Source organism: Parus major, chromosome 6, assembly GCF_001522545.3.
Source record: "Parus major isolate Abel chromosome 6, Parus_major1.1, whole genome shotgun sequence".
NCBI classification, from domain to species: domain Eukaryota; kingdom Metazoa; phylum Chordata; class Aves; order Passeriformes; family Paridae; genus Parus; species Parus major.
This window is the reverse complement of record NC_031775.1, coordinates 15,848,661-15,868,742: the sequence shown is the minus strand read 5'-3', so window position 1 is coordinate 15,868,742 and position 20,082 is coordinate 15,848,661. Positions and strand designations below refer to the sequence as shown.

Genomic DNA, 20,082 nt, shown 5'->3' with positions numbered 1-20,082 from the left:
GTAAAAAACAGATTAAACTAACATCCATCAAGGTGAAAGATAATTATTGCTTGTGTCAGACAACACCTGTTTTTGCAGCATTCCTCAACTGAGTTAAACTAGAGACATGCTGAAGTTTTCCACTGAATTTTACATTTGACAGTTGCCTGAAGCAATTGTGTCTGTGAAACACCTTCACTTCTTCCTTTGTTTACTTTTTGGATAGACTAAAAATGGTAGAATATTAAACAGAAAATTTCAAAAATTAAGCAGAAAATTCAGCAGCAAAATATGTAAAGTTTTTGATGGATGTTTATTGAAAAGGGTTGCAATAGTCAGTCTTTTGTGTGCTCTATGTACAGATCTGTTGAAAACATCCATTTGGTAGTGAATTCTGCTTACACTACTCAGTTGAGTAATCCCACTTACCTCAGTGGAAATTTGCAAAAGTTGAAGTAGCAGTTCCTAGATAATGCCATAATGTACTCCTGCTATCTTTAAGCAACACTGCATAGGTTGTAAGGCAAGATGTTCATCCTATCACATAAAGTAATCTGTATTTCAGGCACAAATAGCACAACAAAATCCTGCTTCAGTTGTGCCAAGACAGCTTAGAATCCATGGATCAAAGTGAATTCTGTTACATGAAAAGCAGTGATATGTATGAACAGTATAGCTTTCACAGGTCAGTTCACAGAAGGATTTGGATTTTTTTCTGGGTTTTTTTTTTGTTGTTGTTGGGGGTTTTTTTCTGTTTGTTTGTGATTTTTTTTCCCCTTTTTTTCTTTTTGAGAGATGTAGGATAAAGTTTGATTTTGTGACTGTCTTTTGAAATAGACCTCTTCAAATAGAACTTACTTTTCCACTATACAGGAAAAAACCATTGAAAACTGTGTAATCAACTACTCTTAGGTACAATCTAACTTCATCAGGTTAAATACTAAATACTAAGAGTCCCAGTCCAGAATTCACTTAGGTCACATAGGGTGATATCTGATAGAAAGGCCAGGTGGATAATTATGCTAAATAGTAGCCCCTAAATTAATTTGATTGGTATATGAATATTAATTGGTGCAAGTAATGGAGCACTAATCATCCCATTAAAATCAAAACTGCCAGCACAGGGTAAACTATGAGAAACTGTGTTCAAAAAGTAAAAAAAAACCCTCTGCAAAAAATGTGCTTCCCAAGAGAGAAACACAGAGGTCCATAGAAGAGAATGAGCTGGGGTCACAGATGTGATGTTTATTGGGGCAATAGATCCAGAGGCAGCACAGCATGGCTCATTGCAAAAGGAGGCAGCAGTTAACAGTGTTTGGTACTAGCTGCTTTTAATGACAGCTTCTAAAGATTGCACACAGATTTGAAAACAAACATGATCAGATGGAGAAATGTGAGACAGATAAAATGTATAAGCCAAAGGCCCTAAAAGAAAACCTACTGCTACAAATAAGGCAGGCAGTTCTATCAGTATTGATAAAAGATGCAAGATGATCTTGTGGGAAATCTTTGCTGAATGATCAGGCAGAGAAACTATTTGTGCTACCTCATCTATTCTTAAGAGTTTTATCTGAGAGCATATCAGAGAAATATGGTCACAGCAAGGGCAGGGCTGACACCACAAACTGAGGGTTTCAAGAGACTCCAGTGGTATCTTTTCCATTAAAAACTCATTTGGAGGGCAGACCCTGGTCGGCAGAATTTGTCCTTAAGTGAGTAACCATACTCCTGAGAGAATTAAGAAAGTGGAAACCAGAACTAAATCAGTAGAGAAGACCACAAATTGGCTAAAGTCAATGGCCATTTCCCCAGAAACTTAGTGACCTGTAAAGATCCCTGAGTTTTTGTTAAGATTGTTATATGAGACCGTATTAGGTGCTGACAGAGGAAGGAGTGTTAGTGACAAAAAAAAAAAAGCATGAACATTAAATAAGAAGGATGCTCTGCAAAAATCATGGTCTTGCAGTGGATATTAGGATGACCAAGAAAATATTTCATAATACTGTATCAACATCATCCCATTAATTTTTTACAAACTTCAGAAGAACAATGGATGAACAAATGGAGGCCCAAATGTAACTTGACAGTAACCAGAGGCAAGAGTTAAGAATTTGCAAACAGTAGGATTGTGTCTGTGGAAAGCGTTTTAGAGATGATGCCTCAATAGAGGATGAGGTCAGTGGAGAAAGCTGTCAATTATTTGAGCTGGAAATCTACATTGCTGTGAACTGTATTAACAATACAGCTGGTACTGATTACATAAAAGCGCCACAGGAAATACCAGAAAGAGTAGATAAAAAAATATCCTTTGGTTTAAATATATGAAAAATACATCTTTGTAGTTATGGTAGTAAATGTGGATGGTTTCAGTGCATTTCTTCACATCTTTCTTAATGTATTGATTCTGTGCTTTAGAATAATTGACTTAGAGCATGATTCAGGTACATCAAACCTAACTGAATAAAATGTGTAATTGGTGATTAGAGAAGTGCAAAGAGATCAGTGGGAGGAACCAAATAATTAGCTTCCATACAATATTTTTCAGTTTTATATTCCAGAAAGGTCTGAGCACAGACCTGATATACATTCTTTCAAATCCTAGCCATAAATATATCATTATGGTTATAAAACATAATATTCTTCGCCTTGGAGTTTATAGCCTTGAACTATTTCAGTGCCAAGTCTGTATTTCTACCTCTGTTAACATTTTAACTTCTACTACTGCCTGAAATAGTTCAAAACTGGTAGAGAAGAAACAAATGCCCAGGGCAACATACAATCTGAAGAACAAATGACTGGGATTAGCTGCCAAAGAGATGATCACATCTAGAGTCTGGTCCAAGGAATTGGTCTACAGACCATGTACACAGCTAAGTTCCATGTAATCAACCCTCACCCATTTGTCTGCACAACACCACACGCTCAAATTAGTACCAGGGTTGACCAAGGTGCTATATTTATCTTACAGATTCTTCCTGATATGTGACCTCCAGATGCCTACACTTCTAAAACCTTTATAACTCTCACCCTCTCATATCTTTTCTAACATATCTTTTTGTCTGGTGTTCACAAATTCAGTTCTTCCACATGAATTTCTGTTCAGAAAGATAGCTAAAATATTGTTTTCTTATACTGTTATTTCATTCACCTGTCCTTTAGAAGTTTCATAGCTTATGTAATCTTATTCAGCATCTAAAGGTTGACTTCTATTTTTAACCTGTTAATGATGCCAGTGTCTATTTTCCACTTGTTACATTTTCAAAAGAGCACTGGTGTGCTTTCATCCATATATTTGGTAGAACCTCCATTGAGAACTTCTAAAGAAACACAACCTATTTATCTTCATTGCCCTTAGATACAATGCCTACATAAAAATTGCCAACAACAGACTGCTGGGGTCCTGAGATGCCTGCTCTTCAAGCTGATGAGCATTGTTCTGGTGTTCTTTTGTAAAGCTCTGTTATAATTTGTGGTCTTTTATTTAATGGTATAGCTCTTTGGGGCAGGGACTCAGGAACTTTTTCCTGCTTTGCATTTATGCTGCATTGCTAAGGCCTGCAGCAATGCCAACAGAAGAACAATTAATAACACTCATACAAAACTTGTACACACAACAGCCCATAAATGGAAATACTAACTTTTGCTTGATCTACTGGCTATCTTGAATTGCCTTGCATACCCAACCTTTCTTTAGCATCAAGCAGGGAGATTCTGTTTGGTTTAAAGATGTGATGTCTAAACACAGACTTTTAAAAAGCTTGTGGCATTTGCTTCATAGTTTCAAATGCTGTATTCTGCACACTTTGCTACTTTGCTTCTGCTTACTCCAAAATTAATAAAACTGGTCTGAGCCTTTCAGTGGCACTGTTTGATTCTAACTTTCTCCCTCCAAAACTCTTAAAAATGCATGAATCAACACAGCAGCCTGACAAACTATTTTAGGAGCTGATTTGATTGATGCTTCTGTAATAGGTTGCCAGTACAAGTCCTACAACAAATTAGAAAGAAATGGGAGAGCAGGGGCACGCACAGGCTCTACAGAGCAGGGGTCAGCTTCCTAAGTCTCACAGAGAATTCAGTGTTTCGGTGGGGGAATGGGTTTGATATACTGTTCTGAACTTCCCAGAAGAAAGATGTGGGGATCTGAGGGATTAAACACATATTGCTCATCCACACCTGTCATTGTGAAGGCAACAGCAGCGTTAGGGGTGCTGGCAACAAAATCATTATATGCATTATCATTCCAAATGCCAGAGCTAACTTTCTCTCTGGATCACAAAATGGATGCCAACAGCCCTTCCTCCAGCTCAGAGAGGGGCAGGAAGCAGCAAAATCACTCCCATATATTTGAGATGAAAAGAAATTCTTCTTGCATGCCTAAAGGCTTGACTGGAAAGCCGTGCCCAGCAAGGCTCACTTAGCAGAGACAGCTTTAAAACCGTGGGGTGAATCTGTGATGGCACAGTTGCAGGGTGTGCATACTGCACCTGGGGCTCAGGCTTGGTGGCGTTTGTGGCTCTTGACAGGGAATGCTCAGGGTGTTCAACAATCGGGCAGGGCAATGGAGAAACTCAGCTTTATCCCTTGGAAAGTTCAGAAGGTTAATTCATAGAGCGTCTGGGGTGTCAGTTTGGATACTTCATGGGGACTGTACAGAATTAATCAAGTGGCGATTCAGGTGATTATTTTTCCTATCTCTGGTAACAATATTGTTACATATATTGTTATATTTAATAGAACAATTTATATATAATTTTATACAATTTACATACAATTTATATCTAATTTAATATAACATTTATATTTAATATAACATTTATATAGGTATACTGGCATGTACAAAATCTTATTGCTTTAGATGGAATTTCAGCTCAGTGCTGCCCTTCAACAGTGCCTCACTGTCAGCTACTTCGCATATTTCAGTAGCACAGGTGGGTTCTGAAAAAGAAAGTAAGTAAATAATAATAAAGGGGATCCTGAGCCATCATCCTGGTTATGAGGCAGGGCTGGTTCCAAGGCGCAGGTGGCACAATCCTTTCCAGGTGACGCTGCCCAGGCCTCGCCCGCGCCGGGCTGGGGGCGCGCAGAGGCGGCCGGAGCCGCGCGGCCCGGCCCGGCCCGGCCCCGCCGCTCAGGCCGTGCCCCGCGGGCCGGCCCTGCCAAAGCCTGCCGGGCTCGGTGCCTTTGCGAGTGCCGTGAGAAGATGCCGGGACCGTGATTCGTAGGAACCTCACGGCATCCCTGCCGTTTGCTGCTTGGGACGAAGCGGCTCCGCAGGCGGCTTTGGGAGCCAGCTGAGGCACTTCCTCACGGCTCTCTGTATCTGTGCACCCTGCTAATTGCCCGGCCAGGAGCGGAGCGAGGCTCCGGAGGGTAACGCGGGAGGTACGGGGAGAGGAAAGGCCCGGCGGGCCCACACGGGAACGGGAACGCCCGGCTGGGGCTGCGCTTTCCCCGCCGGCCCTGTGGGACCCGCCGCGCCTGCCCGCCCGGCCGAGCCAGCCCGGCTCCCCCGCCCTTCTCTCACTCTTTTTTTTTTTTTAATTCAGCGAGATAGGTATTTCCTTTCCTCATTCCTGCTGAATGCTCAGCTCTTGGGTGAATAGGGAAAAAAAAAAAAATCAAACCAGCAGATATAGGACATAAAACTTGCCAGTAAAGGAAGTGGGAGGGCTAGAAATAGAGCTGTATAAGTGGGCTTTGGAGTTAAATGGCAAACTTGGAAGACCTAGTTAGAAAAGTTAGTAATGCAAACTGTCATGAAATTGCTTTAGAATTTTCTAAATCTTGGAGCTGTCTTCCTGTCATAGTTCAGCTGATTAAAAACATACAACTGCATTAGTAAACTGCAACAGAGAAGTGATATTAGACTGTTAGTGATTGCTACAGCTGTTCTTTGTAAGTAATCTCTGAGTTGCTTTTCCTCATTCTTTTGGATGGAAGTAATGAGTGACTGCAGCCTTACAGGCTGGTGAAATACAGGGCTTTGTGTGGTATGATTATTATCACAGGGAATTTATGCAGTTGTAGAAGTTTATCGCTCTTCTTTGGATATTGTAAGGCTTGTTTGAACCCTAGGTAGTAAGCATTTCTAATGTCAGAAATATTTGTCATTCATATGCACCAGTGAGTTCTGAAACTGCTTGTGAACTTGAAGTACAGAACATCTTGTAGTCTTAGTAATTTTAAAAGCCTCAAAATATTTTCCAGGTTTTGTTGGTTGATAGGTCTAAAACTGATAAAACACAAATTAAGACTGCTGTAGAATTTCTACTAACATTAAGAAGGGATGGTAGTAGTCACTGGCATGCAGACCAAGATTTAGGAGGGACATCAGCATAGGAATCTTAAACGCACTGTGTTTTCCAAGTCTTTCAAAGGCTTTTGCTGGAATATATCAGGAATTAAGGTAACAAGCTTTTTTCCTTTTGGAAAAGAGCATCTCTACTTCTCCATAATAAAAGGAATACAGCCTAACATCAATATGAAATAGCAGTGCAAGGAGCCAAGTGAACTCATGTGTGCAGAGTTTGTTTTGTGTTTTTTTTTTAACTAACTTTATCTGTAAACTCCCAGCCCTGGAGCCTATTTGAAATAAGATAGGAAGGTTCAGTCTTGTCACAAATGCAGCTACAACTTGTCCTGGGGAAGCCTTCGTAATGGGGTCAGGTAAAGTTCAATGAACTACCAAACCAGCACTATTTCAGAAATGCTAAGGTGCTCTTTCCACTGATCATTCCACTCTCTCTGCCTGTTATTAAACTGGTAGTTTTTACAACATCAATAAAGAACTTTCCTACCCAATTGCCCCAGACAAAGGCCTGAAAGCTAGGTTTAAACTATGAAAACTTTGTGTTAGGTTCATTTAGATTGTTTTGCTGTGTCAAATACTCACTTGAGTTCAAAAGTTCAGATGAACCATGAACTTTGTCATTTCACAGCAGGCAGTTCTACAAATATAATCCAAAAGTGAAAAAACATGGTATATTTAAGGTGCGTTTGTTGTTCCGTGTGGAATATACTTGGAGTTCCGCATTTGCAAAGTTTTGCTCAACTTAAAAAAACCTTTTAACTATTTAAAAGACAAAAAAACCCAAACACAATTAAGCCAAATAATTCCTTGATCCCTGACCTTTTAGGCTTTCAAACCAACACATATTCAGTGACTAATCATTACTGCACAAACTAAACCCAGCTAATCTTCTTAATAAATTGTGAAGTCTTGTATGTCTCATGGTTTCAGTGATGGCTTTTCTCCCTGTCTGGAACATTGCAGAATATCAAAACAAATGGGTCATGGCTTTATGTATTTGTTTAAAGTTTGAATCTATGTCATCTCATGATATAGTCTTGAGTTGAGAAGGTTTTACTAGCCTATGTGAAGTATAAGACTGGTAGGAATGAAAAATCAGTCAATGCAATTTTCACCTACTTGCTAGAATTTAAAAATGTGTGGACAAAACTGGTTTGTGCAAAACTATTTTTTAAATGTGGAAACTTACCAGAAACTGAAGAGCCTGTAATAAATTCAGTTTCCTTTCCATGAAAAGGAATTCCTTATGCATACTCTCTTCTTCTTCCTAGTAGATCTGGAGTCTCAATCTATCAGGAAGAAGCTGCTTTTTTTTTTGCTTTTTTTTTTTTTTTTTTTTTCCAGACTTCAATTTGGAATTATAAGTTACTTTAGGCTATTGTTCCTGACTGTTTGGAAGCTGTATTTCAAGGCTCAGAACAGAAATCCTCCAAACCCAAAAGGATGTTATCTGAAATATATTTTTCAGTATCACATATATTTTCTGCTATTTACATTACAAAAATTTGGAATTTTTGCACTTTTCTTGATGCTGTATAAGACCTGAGACCTCATATTGGGGCTTATAATTTGATTATAACACTCTAGGAACTTCTCATTTAAGGAAAGCAAAATAATTACACGTTCTTGATAAAATCTGGTCTCTGTAGGAAGCACATGCTTTTGGCAGAAGGAATAATTTAATTGAAATAATTTATGTATCCTTGTGTTACTCAGCAAAGAACAGATATGAACATAGAGAAGAAATTAGCAATCATCTTCTTTGTGAACAGCAAAGAGAGAGTGAGGAAATGTCACATTTAGTGGATGTCTGCAACAGTTCACCAGCTGTGCTGCTGCTAAGCCCATACTTGTAGTTGAGATTGTGACTGAGCTTGTGATCTGAGCTCTGATTACCACTAGGATCACTGCCCTATCTCCTTCCTCTTTCTGAACTTTTGTGTCTCCTGAGTGGAAAAAGTACACATTGTGAGAATGTGCATTGTCTCTTGTCTGATAGTTGCAAATGTTGGTTATCTTGGGCACTTCTGCTGCAGCATTTTAACCAAGTGCACCAATTGCATGGGTTGGTGACACCAAACTCGTGGGCTACCTCGGCTGTGGCAGTCATGAGTTCTCTTCCTGCTGGCAGGCTGTCGTGGAAAAAGCAAGGAAAAGTAGAAAAGTAGAATTTTGAGAATATAAGCCGTGCATTTCTGTGGCAATAGTTTCCTACTAGTGCTGGCAAGAAGTTTTATGTAATGCATCACTGATTTTCAGCATGATCCACAAACCTACTTGGAAGTTTTGATTATAACAAAGTTTTTATATATGCACATAAGTCTTTCCTCAGTCTCCTTATGCTGGGTAAAAATCACTGAGCAGTACAACAAGCTTTTAGGATTTTAGATCTAGGTGAGGAAGAGTGTCTTTTGAGAGCTCTCCTGCCCTGTCTTCCAGCATTTCTGGAGGTGGGTTGGTAATAGGGGAATCACTTCATCACATCTGGGCAGCCCTCTGTAACATGGTCAGCAAGGCACCTCAGAAACTGTGACAGACTGGCTTCAGAGATGGCTTTCAGCCCACTGAGCATTCTGTCATTTCTCTGAGAGCTCTCTGCAGAGGAGGTACAACACATGCACAGCCTTCCTAAACTGCTGTAGAACTTGTAAACTGAAGAGAATTGCAGGGGTGGTGGTAGTTGTTACTTGGTTGTTGGTTTGTTTTTGCAAGGTGCAGTTTAGACCAGAGTCCTGTGTGAGTTTCCAACTGAAGGGAGAGTCAATGAAAGATGAGGTGGCCCTTCACTGATTGCAGTTGTTGGGGAAATTGAACAGCTAGGAAGGATAGGTTACTTTTCTTCTATTCTGAACATGGCCAGTGACTGTAAACACCGTTTTCTTTTTTCCATTTGGGAATATGAGCTTTACTGAAAAATATTCTACTAAAACCAGGCTGCAACACTAATAATGTTAATGCAATACCATACTTTTCATTGTATTGTTTCTTTTATTCAACTTTAGTGAGATAATAGAACAATACTTACTTCTAGATATCTCTTGCACAAATAGATGCTCAGGATCTAATTCATTCTGGTGGGTTTTGACAGGTGAAAACTAAATAGGGCTCCTGTTGTCATCATCACTTCTCTTAAGTGTTTAGTAATTGCTGTGCATGCATTTAATGTATTTTAGAGTCAGACTGAGAAAACTGAAATCCTAAAAAAAAAAAAAGAAAAGTGCAACTCACTTTATTGGTACATGTTTCTTCACCAGGTCATCTCAGTTCTGTGTGGGTATGAATAGCAAAAAACAGATAGTCACCGAGATTAATTACTAAAGCTATGTGAAAAAGGTCAGACTCCTCTAGCAGCATTCATAAATTAGACTGCATTCATCTCATATTGTTTTGACTGAAGTAGAATAATAGTGGTGACAAATGCAATACATTTTTCTATTCAGACTACTCTTAATGGGAGTGATCAGATTATTTAGTGACTGGAAATAAGTCCAGGATGGGAGAAAGATGGACATAAGAATTGTATTGCTCATTAAAGCTTGAATTACTAGGTTTTCTAGTTAATTATAATTTGTTGTTTGGTTCAACAACTATGACATTTACTAAGATTTGCTATTAATTGTAATTGTATCAATAACTTTATTTGGGTTACTTATGATCAGCACAGAAAGAAAGCACATTGCCTACTTTGAGAATGCTGAAATTTGGGAGTTTGTTGATTTAAGCACCTAAAATGGTGTCAGTTTTTCTCAAGCTTCTTGAGACTTCAAATGTTGACTTGAAAACCTGAACTAAAAAGTTGATTTCAGATACTAACCTCTTACTGGTCCTTATGCACATATTTGGGAAAGAGAATTTTCAGTGGTATTTTATCCTTTTGGCTCTGCTTGCAAGCTAAGTAATATTGAAAAACCATTAAGGTGATTTCAGAAACATTCTGTTTAGACTTGACATAAAAACATTTAAAATATTTTTGGATGACAGTGGTGGAAAATTTGTACACTTTTTGCCAGAGTGGTTGAACAATTACTAATTCAGTGGTTCCTGGTCTTATCTATACAATGCAGTAGAGGCTTTGAACTTCTTTTTCAAATAGTGTCCTTTAAGAGTAAATATTGTGTTACCTTTTTACTTCATAAATGCATTGTTACTTTGGTTAATTGTTAGATTTACTGGTCTTCTGGGGGCTGACATGAAGTTTAAAGTGAAGTCACTTTAACTGAGGCCTGAACAATAAAAAGCTGAGACTGGCACTGACAGCACAGAGATCAGGCTTGTGCACTAGTGTATGTCTTTACTGTGTTAACAAAAAACACATCAAAGGTACAGGAACCCGATCCTCTGACTGCTCAGAAGTCTGAAAATAATTTGGTAATAAGGTGCCTTCCCAGAAGGGAAGAGGGAAGTGGTAAAACACAGTCCCAACTCTAAGTCAGTGTGGTCAAGTGTTGTGCTACTTTGGGCAAAGAGACAGTGCCTGCAGGAATTCCAGTTTTGCCATTGGTCCACAGGAGCGGTGAGATATTACTTCCATGGCTTGCTCAAGTGTTTGTGTCTCTGATTGCCTTAACAGGAGCGATGAAATACACAGCAGCATACTTGTGAATGGCAAAGGAGTAGATTATGAAAAAATAAGGGAATAAATGTGAGTTGTAAGAATTCCAACAAGAATTTTGTCTTGGTTGTTGTCTGCACTGGGATTCTCAAATACTTTGACATCCTGCTAAGGATACTGTCAAGAGAGATTTTTGTTTTGAACTTATTTCCCCTTTTTCTGTCAAAGGAGAGTCACTGACAGCAGGCTAGCCATGCATTAACATGTGTTTCATAGCCTCATCATCATCAGCTCAGGTACCTGGCCAAGTTGTGGTTAGCAGGTCTAATTCTTTGCATTGTTTGCCGATGGTAAGACTATAGGTTGCCTAAGCCTTCAGTCTCCTCTCAGGCAGTTGCTCAGCTGACACCCTTTGTTCCCCTATTCTTCAAATTGCTTTTACTATAACTGCTTAAAGCATTTTTTTTAGCTTAGATATTCTCCTGGCTAGATAGAAGTGAGAAACTGTCAGTTCTGGCTTCACAGCCCATAAAAGACTCTGTGCTATTGATAGTTTTCACCACAGTATTTTGGAAAATGTACTATTGTAGGAAACTTCCAGGGTGCATTTCTGTACCCTGTGGACCTGCCCGAGGCCACACAGTACAGTGGCCTCCTTGCTGGTTTGTTTGTCTTCACATTGGGATGCCAGAACTGTTGCTGGCTTTGTCCTGTGCCCAAGGATGTTATCCCACTCCCGTAAAAACTCAAGAGGATTCACTGCTTCTCTGTAGTGGCAATATTGCTGAAACATCAGGGCATCAACTGCTGCAGTTTCTGATATGGCCAGTCCTTTAAAATCAAGTTCTGCATATGTTTGGTTTTATTGCTTTGAACAAGCTTTACCAATTTCCACAGGAGCTGTGGAAGTAGTGGACTTTCTGATGGCACGTTTCCAGCTTGAGCTGGAGAGTGCTGCTCATGCAACACTTCCATAATTGGTTTTGGCTTTGTAATGTCAGTCCAAGGGAATAAATTTCTTTCTTCGAATAGTTCACTGTGCAATCTGTAGTTGACTGCCTCTCAGACTATCTCTTTTCCTTGGTTCACAATTCCCTTACTCTCACTGACTTAATTTTTCAGCCTACATCAGGGACATCTGAACTTTTGGTAGTTTTTTGTTTCTTCTGAAATAAATTCAGCTGGTGAATCTGAAAGTTTGTGGACATGCTGGAGATCAGTACATATTCCAAGGTCAAATAATGCTGTACTTGTTTCTTTTGCAGTTTGGATTCCATGTGCTTCTATAAGGTATTAATCTATAAGGTATAATTCCTTAAAATTCATCTGCTTTACAGGCATTTTCTTTTATTCCTTCTCACGTGAGCCTCATATAAATACCAATTGGGAATGACACAGCTACCTCAGCTGTTCTGTTGGTATAGAAAATAAGCTTTTTCAGTAACACTGTATTTTAATGGAATGGCTGTCACAAAAATGCACAGAAAGCACAGCTCAGGCAGAGTAGAACACAGGAAATGTCATTTTCTGCCTCCACTTTGGGAGCTGGTTATCTCCTCATACAGACTTGAAGTGCTTGGAACAGGCTTGCTTGAATGCAAGTGGGAGGGAAACTCTGGGAAACAGGGATGGCTGCTTAGAGAAGCAAGAGAGGAGAAGGAAAAGGTAAAATCAAGAGCTGAGAAATTTTTTAGCCTGAGAAGATGGATTCATCATATCTGTCAGTGGCACTTTCAAACAGTCCACCTTTTAGATGTTCTTGCATCTGTGATCTCTGCTCTGAAAAATCTCCACTTGCATTCTTTCATCTTACAGCTGGAATATTGAATAAGTGACCTTTTCTGACTCAGACACATTGTTGCCTCTGACCTCCTCAAATCATGGCTTCACCTTTGCTGCTGCCAGATGCCTGACTGCTTTCCATCTCCCCTCTCTCTGCACCTCAAGAAGTGTCCTTCATTCCTATCAGTCTTTCCTGTTGCTCTGTTGCAGAGCTTTTCTCACCACTTGCCTTTCAGATCATTGTAATTGACAGGCATTTACGTTTTATTCCACTTTAGGAAAGCAGCTTCCATATGGAAAACACATTTTATTTGATGTTGGATTTATCCAGGAGCTGATCTTAGTCATAATAACTGTTTCTCATTCAGGATTGCTGCTTTTCTTTCTGTATTTTCCAGCTGGACTGTTTGAGGCATAGGAGGTCAAGTGACTTGTCCCAGACTATGAGTCAGTGCTGTGAATTTGGATAAGTACCCAGTATCCTAAAGGCTCTCAGTCTTCTCCTCTGACCATCACTAGACCATGCAGCATCTCTGAAAGGATTGGCTCTATGGAAAAATACCAATTAAGAACACTGGGTTTGAATCTTTAATTCCCAGAATGTAGTTATTGAGCCTTGTTCATATTCCAATAAAAACATGTTTTTTTAAGTAAATAAACCATGTAACAGCTTTTTGGGTTTTAGCTTTGTCTCTTTCTCTGCCCAGCTAAGTAGTGGCAAAATGTTTTTTATCAGCAGCTAATACAGGAAGCAAAACTTGAAAGGGAAGAAATCTAGAAATGTTTGGCCTAACAGTGGGTATGTTTTAACAGATATTTTGGGTAGACTGGCTCTTTTTGTAGCTGCTTGCAGTTGAGTGCCTCTTTCATTTAATTAGATAACTTTGATATGACTTTATTTGTGATATATATTGAGTTTTCCCAAGGGTACCTTCTGGAATGCTTAGCTAATATCTTAATTAAGACATTTTGTTTTCACAGCAGCTCTACAGTGTGAAGAGGGTACAGCCTCATCTTATGAAGTATGACAAAAGTGCAGAGAAGTTGGTTCAAGAGTTTCTGCTAAGTTTGTGACTCCAGTCTGAGGTATTTAGGCCTGAATAATTGGAAAAAAGAAAAGTTAATGCTTATGATGTAAAAGACTTTGGCTGTTACTGGCTGTTTGTATTCTGTAAAAACTGAATACAAAAATTACTTGTTAGTGAACAAGATCTATGTGTTTCCACAAGATGCCATTTCATAGAGCTGATCCCACATAAACCTCTGTCACAGGACTTGGTCTGACAAGCACCTATACCTTGTTGTCTAACTCAGTGAAGATGATATGAAATCTTCTGCAGACAGGAAATTTTTTTGCTGAGGTCTGATGAAACATTTTTGTTTTCTTTTCTCTCTGCTCCTCATCCTAGTCTCCAAACCAACTTCATGCAAGTGTGACATAGTGGTCTCCCAAGCCAAGTCTTTGTTCTTGAGCATTCTAGTGCTGGCCATTATCATCTGAATGTATTGGGGGGGAAAAAGTATTCCTGATTCAGGGAGCAGTGGTACAGTTGCACTGCAGCTTTCCAGAAGCCACTCCCACCTCTGAGGAACATGAATATTCAGATTAAAGAGAGTAGTGAAGTTACGGGCAGTTGAAAAGAGACTTTTATAGTGCAGTATGACTCTATGATTCTATGCTTCTGGTCAGCTAAGCAGGGTCTGGAGATGACTGGTTCCTACATCAAATTTTTTTGAAAATCAGAATTTGTAACACAGTATTGATATTCATTTCCCTTAAGATTATCTCTCCCAGATAAACATCACTGTAGCAGATCTGAGACCCTCTGTCCATACATACAAATTAAACAGCTAAGTTTTAATTTAAATTTGAATGAAAAGTTTGAATAGTTTTGTAAGTCTCTGTACAAGGGAAAATACAAATGGCACTCTCATTGCTGCTTCCTAAAAATACTGAGTAAAGAGGTTTAGGCCCAATGTAATTTAAGGTTGCATTGAAAAAAAATGGGCACAGATGAAAGGGCATCCACATGCCATAAGATTCCAAGGGAAATATTTCAAGGTTAGCAATTCTTATAAGATGTCTGCTCTTTGAAATTCAATCCTTATGGAAATTCATATTCTCATGAAAATTTCAACCAACTCTTAACAGACTAGAACTGAAGAAAATCTGTCTGGTTTTGATTTTAACTGGAGTCAAAGCTGTTCTTTCAGTGTTGAACAACTTTGAGGAGACTGACTCTCATAGCTGAAGCTGATTTTTTTCTGAGATGTTAGATGAATCAGGTTCAGTCGAGGTTCTGATTATAACGCCTCTCTAACTGACTTTATATAATCACATGCACACATAACTTTTTAAACTCATTTTGTCTATCAGTTTACACCGATATATGCAGAGTGGGGAAGTGTCACACACTGCAGAAGGGAGGGAGTGTTGGTTCCACTTGATTTTGTTTTGTTTAAGCTTGAATTTGAACTCTGGATGTAGGATTTTCCAAGGAATATCTGTCTTGGGTACTTTTGAGGCATAGACACTTGTGAAATGGAGAACATCTGGTTCAACATTGTTAATCTCCATTTGAAGAATGCCATTTAGTTATTACTCAGACTTTATGGTGAAAAGAAAATATTTTGGTTTTCAACATTGTCTGTTGTTTTTCTGCCTTTGAAACTTTTCTGGGATAGTGGAGTGGAAATATAAATATGATGAATGTGTTATGCAAATGAATTTTTTTTTTGCCGCTGTCACTGAAAAATGTTTTGTTTTAGTGTTAGCTTGTCTGAAATGATAGGTTACTCTAAATAACGAATTATGGTTCTGCTTGCTTTATTGTGGGGCTATAGAATGCAAAATCGCAGTGTAAACTGTTGCATTCAAATGAGAGAAAATGAGGGCCAGGGATGCTTGCCTGGTTTTTCACCTGCTGCAGTGAACTTCTGACTTCACAGAATTTGTGTAAAGCCTAGAAAAGCATTAAAGTTTTACAGCTACCGGTCTTTCATCAAATCATTGGTAACAACCAGTGACTGAAATACTGGTTGCTCCCGTGGGTTTCATATACATGACATAAGAATATAATTTGACTTTCACTCTTTCCCATTTTGCTTTCACTCCCATTTAATAAAAATTACCAAACACTTTGTAAGGTCTACATTGCATTGTACTTTTCCAGTCTCCCATAACTGTATCTAATAAGGAGAATGAAAATGTTTAGTTTTCTCTTTATTTGTATTACCAATGGCACTTAACAATGACATTTTTTCTTTCTTCCACAGTACTCTACTAACTGGGAAAATGATAATTTTGTTCATGACACAGATTAAGGTAATGTAAAGTACATTTTAGTAACATTCCCCATTAAATGATGCTTTTACATTTTGAATTTCCACTACCCAATCGTTTTGTTCCAGAAACTTTACTCTTGAGGTTAGTTGCCAAGCATAAGAAGAGGTAGTTTGCATCAAAGGATTTGCCCTGTTATTGAAAAAGTTAATAATATGAAAACATTTACTTTTTTATTACCAAGTTTAATCTTTACTGCAGTTATTGCTGAGCTTTTTTTTTTTTTTTTTTAAATTGGTAAGGAAAATACTTTGAATTAATTAAGGGAAAGCACAGCTTCCACAAATTTTGTTACTTTGAATAATTGGAAAGATAAATTCAGCAAGTTCTAGTAGTGTTTTGTTTAGGGGAGGGGGAATGTACATATATGTGTAAGATTTCCTCTGAAGTGAGGGGGAAAATCTTTGGGAAATCTGTTTAATCTTTATTGATTTTTTTTTAATCAGTTATGATATGGTGCACCAAGAATGGCTATTTCCCTCTCCCCCCACCCTCCGTGAATTCTTCAACAAGTAGCAAATTATTTAAGATAAATGCCTACTGCTGTAGACAGCTGCCAGAATAGAAGTGAAAATAAACTGGTGAAAGGAAACTGCCCAGTTCATGGAAAGGGCAGCAACGATATAGTGCAGCAAGTCCATGACACTTCTGGATACACATGCTGAAAGACTTACCCTGGCTGGCCTGCTACAAATCTCCCAGTAATTCATTAAGGGGAAATGCTTCTTGCAACATTTCACTCCTATTTTAACACCCTTTGTCTTTACCTTACATACTCAGTGGGTTCATTCCTATGTCAAGTGAGCCTTAGTGAAACCAGTTTTTCATTCCTGATAGAGCATACTGTTTTGCTCGAGTAGAAAGATTAGATGGATGCTTTTACTGTAAGTATTTTAGCAGTCTGTGGTATTTTTTCAAGGTTTAAGGTCAAAAGAAGGATATGATCATTGTGATCCAGTAAACAATGTAGAACGAAGTAATTTGACTAGAGACTGAAACAGGCAATGTTGTCATGTTTTCCCATAACTTCGAAGAAACAGTTATCCTCTAAATATAATGCAGTCACACATGTATTAAGATGGAAGTACAAAACCATGTCCTGGTTGTTCTAATCTGCTTCAAATCTTTGAAATTACAGAATTAATTTATTTTCATTATCATGGGGCCATTTTGCTACAATTGTCTAGGGAGGAATCACATTAACTTCACTCTGATTTTTTTTCTGAATGCTGACCATGGGATTTGACCTGTTTAAACAAAGCACCTTGCCATTTATTTCAGCTAGTATTTAGTTACATCAAGTGTCTCTATTCCTCATTATGTAACTTTACAACCCTAAAGACGGTTGTAGCAGAGTCCTGGTTTAGTAATTTTGTATTTCTAAAACACATCAGAGTGATGGGACAATGCTCGAATTTACACGATACTGACTCAAATATGTTGGCAGAAGCTGGGTCTGGATAACCTGAGTGTATCCACAGAAGCTAAACTGTCATATTTTGCTCATAGTTTGTGGTTTTACGGTATTAGACAGGTTGTGAGAGCAAAGTATGGCAATACTCTGGTACCTCTGGTATGGTGTTGGCATTTTGTTGCTGTTAGTTTGGAGGGATGGGGGGGAAGGTTGTTTGTTTGTTTGAAGTGTAATAGCTGCATAATTGCATACTGGCAGGTGCTGTAACACTTTAAGCACAGTTTGTGAATAGAACCATCAAGAGAAGGTTTTAGAGTAGTTTTGTCAAGTGTACAATTCAAAAAGCAATCTGTTTTACATTGGTGTGTCTCTGGCTACAGATTACAGGGTTTTTAAAGTCTTGTTGTTATTTCCCAGTTTATAAAATAGCTCATCATTGATGGTGTTCTGTGTAGCCTCTGGATTTCATTCATAAACCTTTACAGTTTGATGGGATTTCCATGGCTGAGACACATTCCACTGAGCATATGCAAACATCCATACGTGTGCATGTTGCAGTCTTATCTGTATAAAGGAAACTTCTCTTTAGAGGAAGCATATAAGTAAACTTCATCTGACAAAAAAAATATTTATACTGGGCCAGGAGTGGTCTGCATGTTCACATTGGTCCAGTAAGAAAACTAACCTCTGTAATACTTGGAAGTTTTGTTTCCTGATTGTTTGTTTGATTGCTTTTAAATAGTTTTCTATAGCGCTAGCCAGTGTCACTGAAGGTACCACAAGCTAGGCTGCTGTAACTCCTGTTAAGCCTTCTGTGGATTTAAACTCAGAAAGTCAGTAAGCTGCTGTTTCCTTGGTTTTACACAAATGGTAGCTGTAACTAGGACAGAGACTTCCGATGTTAGAAAGCAAACCCTATGCACAGCAGTTATTTTTTCACTCACTGCAATAAGTTTGAGACTTCAGCTACTTTTTAAAGTGTAAGTTATTAAAAAATTATCATTCTTTTTTATGTCACCCACATAAAAGAATGAAAACTGAAAAGTTTTCAGTCCATTTTTTAAAAATCCAGAGGAATCCATGTTTGGCTTGATGTGGAAGTGTAATGCTTGACACTCTTACTATGCACACAGAACATTATTAAAGTCCTCTTTCCACCCTTACATCTTAGCATTGCTCCTCTGGGATTTTTCCTCTGGGATTGGATTCTGTGTCTAAATATTGTTTAAAGTGCTATGATTAGTTTTAAAAAATCTTTCCCTGCTGTGACACATAAGTGCATCTCCTGCTTTATACCCTGTCATGTGCTTTGTGCTGAGAGGAGGATACAGTGAAGTTTTCTGAATTCCAGTAGCAGAGCTCACAGTATAGTGTCTCTTTGCACCATTTTTGAACCTGAAATTTCACGTGTGTTTTATTCTAGTTACTTGTAATAGCATTGTATGACTAACCCACCAACAGTGTCCCAGATTTTGATCAGCTTGCATTCTGTTTCTTTGGGCTTACTTGCTTTTACCCCTTGGATGATTCCTTATCCTGATTGTGAATTGCATCCTCAAAATTACAGGTATCTACCTCAGTACTCTTAGGAGAAGCAGACCTTCAGAGCAATGCTAAACCCAAGTACTATTAATACAAAAAGCAAATGGTAATGAAAGTAGAAGAACTAAAGAGAGTAGTAAACTTAATAGCTAAAAGAGGAAAAGAAGAATGAGTGTTGAGTCTTAATACTGTTTTAAGTGTGTATGGATTTAGCTAATGATGTGCCATTACAAACATCTTAATGAAACAATATAGCTGGTAAAGCCTTAGATTCCCTGGCTTTCATAGCAACTACAATTAGTTAAGTAGGGAATTACTTGCAAAAGTATTTTGGTTAGCCAGTTGAGCTGTATTAGCATAAATCATAACAAGCTCACATGCATTTAACCCAGCACAGAAATGCAGAATAATTCATATGGAAATAAAAATAAGTCACCAAACTTTGAATTACAAGGATATTTATTTGCCTCCTTATAGTATGCTGTTTATAATTGAGAAATAATCAGTTGTTTTATCAATTAAAATCCTACATGTACTTAACAGATCTCATCTTAAATGTGATTTATATATTTCTCCTTTTCAGAATATTAGAAATTGACACATGGGAGAACTGAACATTTTAGAGGGCATGGTCTTGCTGCCTAAAAGCAATGATCTCTTGAAGTCCAGGTAATTTGCTTAGAAAGAAAGCAGAGTAACATAAAATGTAATTTTATGATTTTTTTTTTCCCAGAATTCAGGTTTGGGTCCTGGTACATCCTCTAATTTATCTTGAATTTATTTTTTGATGGGAGCACAGAGGAAAAAGTTTTGTGGTACTGCTGGGAGATGAGACAGAGTAGTTTGTTAACCAAGTTCTGAGGGAGACTTTGAAAGACTTAAGAAAAACATGTGCCTAAATCTTATCAAGTCTTTCAAGGAGTCTGGCACCTAATGTGCCTTTACCAGAGGTGAAATTTTCTCTTATTTTGTTTACCAACCTTACAAATGTAGGTTATTCTCTTTCACAACACAAAGGAGGCCAATTTCAATAATAAAATTAACTACTGCTTTCTTCCCTCTTGTTTTGTTTATACTTGTTTATTAATTTCTTCTTTAGGGGTTGACCCTAGGTTTAGATTTAGGTTTTGTGTGCTGAACACTGATGAAGTAAAATA

The 20,082-nt window shown here is 38.2% G+C and overlaps 1 long non-coding RNA gene across 1 annotated transcript; it reads left to right on the top strand.

Moving 5' to 3' along the window:
• Window positions 1-5,159: 5,159 nt before the first annotated feature.
• On the top strand, window positions 5,160-19,595 carry LOC107206547. The gene is made up of 4 exons (XR_004498139.1): window positions 5,160-5,364; window positions 13,608-13,712; window positions 15,903-15,951; window positions 19,509-19,595. It is a non-coding gene; the product is annotated as an uncharacterized LOC107206547 (long non-coding RNA).
• Window positions 19,596-20,082: the final 487 nt, after the last annotated feature.